The sequence below is a fragment of the Curcuma longa genome, chromosome 1 (genome assembly GCF_044706935.1).
Source record: "Curcuma longa cultivar G26 ecotype Majalengka, Jawa Barat chromosome 1, ITB_CL_G26_1.1, whole genome shotgun sequence".
NCBI lineage: Eukaryota > Viridiplantae > Streptophyta > Magnoliopsida > Zingiberales > Zingiberaceae > Curcuma > Curcuma longa.
In genome coordinates this window covers 9181494-9188518 of record NC_133861.1, presented here as the reverse complement: position 1 = coordinate 9188518, position 7025 = coordinate 9181494, and the positions used below count along the sequence as shown (strand labels likewise).

The following is a 7025-nucleotide window of genomic DNA, read 5'->3' as shown; positions in this document are numbered from 1 at the left end:
GTTAAAGGTATATATTAATTACTTAGTAAGTTTATCAAATAATTTATTTCTTAATTAATAGCCGATTGAAATACACATTCAATGTGCTTATTTATTTATTTACTAAAATTATATAAAAATTTTATTGCAACTTTAGTGTTCTTTTTTTATTTTTGCATCAGTTGAATTTCTAACTAGCTCTATAAATTCATCAAACGTTTTATAAATTCATCAAACGTTCCACTGTTGCATCATGCTCGAGGAATGTTGAAGCAGTCTAGAAAAGTAAATTGATGAGTTCGTGTAATTAAATTAGGAATTTTATCGCATTAATTTCCATGGGCTGTGGCACGCTATCAGCTTTGCTCTCTATGCACATCAATCAACAGCGGCGTCAGCGTATTCGTACCGGAATTCAATTTTCCACCGAAGATTTGTCAAAAGCGTTTATCCAAATAATGTCACTACCATAACTGACATCCACCCAATTTACACTAAAAAATCTAACGTTTGGACACATTTCAACAAACAGTCCACTCATTTTCCCTATATATTTAGTTCGTGTCAATTAACTATACTTTGAGTTGGCTCTTGATTTTCAAAAACATTATTCTCATATCTAAATCCATCATTGTAGCTGAATCCATCACAATCTACCACTTGTGGTCCGGTGGCCGAGCCAATTTGAGCACATTAAATAACTGTGGCCGAGTCAAGGCAGGGCATTTTTTTGAAAGGCTCCTTTTGATGGTTGTCAGTCCTTATGATTATTCTACTGGAGTGGTGCAGGGGGAATGATGACGTGAATCGTGGCATATAGGTCAGTTGTTACCAGTTCGGTAGGGTGACATAAAGAATAGTTGAGCTTCTGATAGTCGAATGAGCCGCTCACAGTACGTGTTCAGCAAGAGCACAGTGATGAGAACTCTTATCTTCATCCTGTGTGCATTCGTTGCGAGTCTTCAGACCGGTTTGGGAATCACAGACTCTCAAGATGGTATCCTTTTGTTTATCTCTGATAGTTTCTCGTATGAATTAGAGTTCTAATATCGACTTGGAAAAGGATTGGAGTGGATGTTTCTTGTTGTATGCTTAACAAATGTTTCTCATCTTCCCTTTGCAGCTGCTGCTCTGCGGTCTCTAATGAGCGAGTGGCAGAACACGCCTCCAAGCTGGGGGAAATCCGACGATCCTTGTGAAACACCTTGGGAAGGTGTCTCATGCAACAACTCTAAAGTCACCGTTCTGTGAGCATCTTTTCTGAAACTGAAACTAGTTTCTTGTTTCCGTTGCGACAAATTTCGACCTGATTTTAGCAAATTTCAGGACATTGTCGGCCATGGGGATCAAGGGCACACTGAGTGCAGACATCGGAACACTCAGCGAATTGACAATTTTGTAAGTTCGCTTGCAGTCTTACCTCGTGGCAGACGTAAACTTGATGTAGCTTTTCTGAAATCAAAATGGAACTTTGCCGAGAACACTATTGTTCAAACAAATAAAATCATTACCTTAGATCCGATGGAATCCATATATATCTCTATAACTGTACGTATGATATTATCCACTTTGGATCCTGTACAATATGATATCTAAGTTTCCCCTTAACTGTCCCAACGGACTCCTTATTGGTATGGATCCCAACGGATCCGTCCCCTTAACGGTCCCAACGGGCCTTTTATTGGGAGCTCTGATATAACGGTGATAGATGGAATCCATATATATCTCCATAGTTTTATTTTTGGACTGTATCCAAAAGGCCTATATATCTCTACATATTGTCCACTTTTGACTACACCCTCATAGTTAACTGTATCCAAAAGGCCTTATACAATATGGATCCTCCTTAACGGATCCGTCCCCTTAACGGTCCCAACGGACCCTTTTATTGGGAGCTATGATATCACTGTTAGATAAGATGAAATTTATATATATCTCTACAATGATACGATATTGTCCACTTTGGATCCACGTTCTCATGGTTTTATTTTTGAATTTTATCCAAAATACTTCATACCAATGAGATATTTTCCATCTTATAATCTCAGGATCTTTTCCATATGTATTTTCAATATGGAACTTTGATTGTTATTCCAACAATTACTTGACACCAGGAGTCTAATACTTCCATGTCATCTTCAACATACTGATAAACTCTATGCTCTGTGATTTTTCATTTTAAAAATGTCAAGCTCTGTGAAACAAAAAGAGATCTTACAGACAAGAAACTTGCAGGGTTCTATCACTCAACAGTGAGCTTGGTGGTCCACTAACTCGGAGTATTGGAAACTTGAAGAAGCTGACCACCCTGTGAGGCAGAACTCCTTTTATAACAAGAACTCACTCGCTTCAAATCATTTTCAGCTGAACATCATGTAGTGTTTTAGACCTGCTAAAATGCGTACTATTTTGCAGAATCTTAGCTAGTTGCAGCTTTACTGGGAACATCCCAGATGAACTAGGATCTCTACAAAACCTCTCATATCTGTAAGCAAAATCATTCTGGTTGGGAATGCTGAGCCTTCAATGCTCACTCACTTTGATCTGTTCTTTCCCCAGCGATCTAAACTCAAACCAGTTCACTGACAAAATCCCATCAGCCATGGGCAATCTTTCCAAGCTTTTTTGGTTCGATATCTCCGATAACCAGATCAGTGGACCTCTTCCGGTCTCCGATGGAACAGAACCAGGCTTGGACCTGCTTCATCAAGCAAGACATTTGTAAGTTATTCCAAACGGGTAGAAAGCAATGAAAGTTAGGTCGACTTTTTCAAATTTGAATTATTGAATACCACAGTCCATTTTCTTTTCTTTTCTTTTCTATTAATGTTGCTTCTTTTCTGTCTCCTCGTCAGCCATTTCAACAAAAATCAATTATCTGGTTCCATCCCGGAAAAACTCTTTCACTCAAACATGACATTGTTGCATGTGTAAGTTGAATTTTGTAGATTCACATTTCCTCTAAAACATGAGAAAACTTCAAATACATTCTGACTCCTGATTGTTCTACATTTGGCAGACTTTTTGATGGAAACAATTTAACGGGAACAATTCCAGATTCCATATGTTTAGTCACAACCATTGAGGTTCTGTAAGTATCCTTCAATCCAACATAAATTCTAACTGATCTTCGTTAGTAACTGGTTTATTCTTTCTATGGCAGGCGATTGGACAGGAATTCCCTAAGTGGCCCAGTTCCATCCAATATCAGCAATCTTAAAGACATCATTGACCTGTATGAAATGCCATACTCTACTTGTTAAAGTTTTAAATAGACAATTGGCTACATATTTGAACAACTTAAGATGTTGCAAAAGAATCCAGTTAATGGATTTAGTATAGGACTTCCAAAAAGACATACTAACTTCAACCATCAACCAAACTACAATAGATGTAAGTCAACACTCTGTGGCCTTAGCATGAACAGGAACAAGTTATTAAACGAGGAGAATAATATAAGAACAATGCAATGACGAACAAAGTTTGTATATCTTCATAATTTGATATGTGGTTTAGCATGCATCATCAGATGCAGTTTATCAATGCGATAGAAGAACTCACTTTCTGCATCAATCTTTTTCAGAAACCTAGCAGATAACAAGTTAACGGGTTTAGTACCAGATTTGAGTGGAATGAAAAACCTCATTTCTGTGTAAGACTTCACAGAATTTCCTTAAGCACTTTCCTAAGTTGAGTAAATTAACTTTGATTTAACACTCGAACACCAACTGTATGATTTTCAGGGATTTGAGCAACAACACCTTTGATCCCTCAGAAACCCCAGCTTGGTTCTCGGAGCTTACATCACTCGTTTCACTGTTAGTTCAACAACTATCCATCACGATTATGAATCAAGCAATTTAGTTGAAAACCATGACTAATGTTTCCATGCTGATTTGTCCAGAGTGATACAATCAGGAGGGCTTTCTGGAGCAGTACCTGAAACACTTTTCAGTTTTCCTCAGCTACAGCAAGTGTAAGTGTCACACCAGAGCGTTCATTGGAAAAAGATGATATTCTCACAACAAAAAGTGAAATCCATACTTTTCACAGGATACTGGATTACAATCACTTTAATGGCACCCTTCGACTGGGCACGGTCAGCCAGCAACTAAAACTTGTGAGCTTCAAAAATAATAGTCTCTCGGAACTAGTGACAGGCGGTTACAATGAATCCCTGATGTGAGAACACTGACATGCAAATTTGTTCATTTAGTTTCAATGCAATTTATTCATCATAACTTTAAGTAATCCGTCACTCATTCCAGACTGGTAGGGAATCCTGTTTGCGATCAGTCATCAAATGCAAAGTACTGCACTCTTAGCCAACAGTCACCAGATCCTTCCTCAAACAGTAGTGTTAACTGTTAACTGTGCCCCCCGAACTCGTGCCCCCTGGATCAGAGTCCTAATCCTCAGAGTTGCAGTTGTGCCTGCCCATTCCAGGGAGTGATGCGCTTCAAAGCACCTTCTTCCCTAGATGTGTCGGACAGAACGGTGTTACAAGAACTGGAAAATCAGTTGCTTCCAAAACTTGGTCTACCACCTGGATCAGTATTTCTGCAATGTCCATTTTTAGACAGAGAGTTTTATATGCACATACAGGTCAAAATTTTCCCATCCACTGGAATATACTTCAGTAGGTCTGAGATCCAACAGATTGGGTTCGACCTGAGCAATCATCCTTCAATATCGTTCGGTCCTTACTATTTCAATGCATCCACATACCCTTTCCCAGGTGATCTCTCCACCTTTTGTAGCACATTTAAAACCCTTTCCTTCACTGACTCAACGAAATCATTTAGCCGTTGAAGGAAGATCCACAATGAGTGTTGGATTGAAAATTGGAATAGCAGCTTGTTGTGCAGTTCTGGTTATTGGACTTCTTGTAGTAACTATCTATGCCTTGAGACAGAGAAGGCGTGCTGAAAGGGCCATTGAACGAAGCAAACCTTTTGGTTAGTTATAACTGTTTTTTTTTTCTATGTCTTGTCAAAGTTTAAACTTTCCACACAAAAAATGTTAGCCAAAAACAGATGCAAATTCATATAAGAGGTTAAAATGGCTAGACCAAAAGTCCAAATATTTGCATTTTCATTGTAATAAGAAAAACATCATGCAGACACAATCTATTTTTCATTTGGAAATTTTCAGGATCATGGACACGCAGCCGCAGCGGAGATGAAGGTAGTGAGGCACCACAGTTGAAGGGAGCAAGATGGTTCTCTTATGAAGAACTTAAAAGATGTACCAATAACTTTTCAGTTTCTAATGAGATTGGTTCTGGAGGTTATGGAAAGGTCATTGTTCAGTATCCTATGTCAAACTTCTATGAGCAACATACTCTAGAAATGACATTCTTTTACTTGACTCCCTTCAGGTCTATAGAGGAATGTTTCCTGGAGGGCAAATAGTTGCAATCAAGAGGGCGCAGCAAGGATCAACACAAGGTGCACTTGAATTCAAGACAGAGATCGAGTTGCTGTCAAGAGTTCATCACAAAAACCTTGTATCACTAGTGGGTTTCTGCTTTGATCATGGGGAGCAGATGTTGGTATATGAATTTGTTCCCAACGGAACACTAAGAGAGAGCCTCTCTGGTAAGCTCAACACCGCCCCCTTAAATTTCATCCTGTCATACATAATCCTTTTCCTAACTTGCAATTTCAGGAAAAAGTGGGATACTGCTGGACTGGAGGCGGCGGCTGCGAATTGCACTTGGTTCAGCTAGAGGTTTGGCATATCTTCATGAACTAGCTAATCCTCCAATCATACACAGGGATGTTAAGTCAAGTAACATCCTGTTGGATGAAAACTTGAATGCAAAGGTTGCAGATTTTGGCCTTTCAAAGTTAATATCGGACGATGAAAAGGGCCATGTTTCCACTCAAGTAAAAGGAACACTGGTTAGTATGAGAGTTTCTTCCATAATATGTGTGTCACATTTTTCTAGTGCTTTTATTGCATCATTATAGTGATAGCATCTGACTGATCATGAAGAAATGCTTAAATGCAGATTATATAGGACCTAGTTTATTTCTAAAAAATCATTTCGTGGAGTAGTAGTGCATAAACTCAACAGCTCAATGCTATTCTTTACAGGGCTACCTTGATCCTGAATACTATATGACACAACAGTTGACAGACAAAAGTGATGTTTACAGCTTCGGAGTGGTGATGCTGGAGATGATTACTGCCAAGCAACCAATTGTGAAAGGAAAATACATCGTTCGTGAGGTGAAGATGGCGATAGATGCCAGTGATGAAGAATTCTATGGACTAAAGGAATTGATGGATCCTGTAATTCAAATCGCAACTAATCTCATAGCATTCAGGAAGTACACAGAGTTGGCATTGAGATGCCTAGAAGAACTAGCTGCAGATCGTCCAACGATGAGTGATGTCGTGAAGGAAATTGAGATGCTGCTGCATTCTGCTGGTCTAAGCACAAACTCACAGTCAGCATCTTCATCTGCTACAGATATCAGGAATTCAAAAGACGTTAGCTCCCATGCTTACATTTCTGGCACAAAAAAGGATGCGAGTGAGGATACCTTCGACTATAGTGGTGGCTACTCATTCGCTGCAAAACCTGAACCCAAGTGACAAAAGCAATTCCTTGCAGATTATCTAATCTATTTAAGGACAACACTCATGTTTAGCTGGTATTAATCTGTGTGCTAAATAAACAATACCTAGCTAGTGGAATACGAAATGTATTAATTAATTAAAGGAAAAATAAAGAGGTGCTACTTTTGATTCAATATTAAAAGTTTCATTCTATGTTTTTATTAAAGCACCTCTATTAAAACAATACCTAGTGCATATATATTTTACTTGTTTAAAAATTGAGCTATTAATTGTACTTTTAGTGTATAGTACATCATTATTAATGATTAAGATATATAAACACATTAAATATTTTTTTGGGTATGGAAGCAACTATTATATTGCCATATTTAGAAGTAACTCATGCACTACTACTTTTGACTAACCAAGATCTTATTTGCATGATCTAGTGTAATCAAATTAATTAAATAAATTTG

The 7025-nt window shown here is 38.2% G+C and overlaps 1 pseudogene; it reads left to right on the top strand.

The window, feature by feature from the left end:
• The first annotated feature begins 757 nt into the window (after positions 1-757).
• LOC141828795 (leucine-rich repeat receptor protein kinase HPCA1-like) lies at positions 758-6746 on the top strand (annotated as a pseudogene).
• Positions 6747-7025: the final 279 nt, after the last annotated feature.